A 996-nucleotide genomic window follows, 5' to 3' on the forward strand; every position below is an offset into this window, starting at 1 on the left:
AAGCTAAATTGGAACTGTCGTTTTAGCAGTTCCAAACGCTCGTGAAAACCGGTGTTTGCGTGTTTTTGCTTATATTATTATTTTTTTAAAAATGCTTGTTTACAAATGTTTTGTTTTTATTATTATTAAAAAGTGTAAAGTGTTCTTGTAAATAAATATCCACCTTAAAAAAATTCTCACACTTTTAAATGTGATTTAAGCAGACAAAAATATACAATATGCGAAACTTTTTTTTTTTAATTAAAAGTGTTCGGACTTTTTACCCGTAAAGCTACCAACGTAACTAATGTTATTTTTTCACGTACGGCTTATTTTGTTTGTGTTTTTATGTAGTTTGAAATCTATTCATTTTGTGGTAGTTAAACTTTACAGAATAAAAAATATTTACATTTTTTCTAAAGAAAAGCGAAGAAAATTTTATTTTTTAAATACATTTTAGTTAAAAAATGTTTTTAAATGTTGCTCATAGTACAAACATGTAAACTTTTTTATTCTTTATTTTATTTACAAAGTAAGTTTAGTTATAAACACATTTTTAAATTTTAAATAAAACTGTTATCCAATAAAACCATTTTTAAATGGTAAACTCCTAACTTTACCATCGTGTGCAAGCAAGTAAATTTCAAAGATTTTGTTTTTATGAAAAAATGAATTATTAAAAAATTGTAAATAAAATGTATTTAAAAAAATGTTTTTTGTTTGTTTGCTTTCGGAAAAGCCCATAAAATTTATTTAATCTGTAAAGTTTAAAAGAAATATATTTGTATATTTTTTTTATTACTCTGTAAAGTGTACACAATTTAAAATAGTATTTTTTTATTAAAATGTTTTTGCGTATTATCCCTTTTTCGACGGCTTAAAATGGCAAAGTTAAAAAATATTTGTATTAAAAAAAGACAATTTTAATAGCAAGCTTATTTTGTTATACGCCTATTTTTTAATTAACAACAAGCTTTTTTATAAATAAAAACGTTTTTAAATAGTAAAACTATTTTA

Source organism: Euprymna scolopes, chromosome 19, assembly GCF_053919585.1.
Source record: "Euprymna scolopes isolate OS-2025 chromosome 19, ASM5391958v1, whole genome shotgun sequence".
Classification (NCBI taxonomy): domain Eukaryota; kingdom Metazoa; phylum Mollusca; class Cephalopoda; order Sepiida; family Sepiolidae; genus Euprymna; species Euprymna scolopes.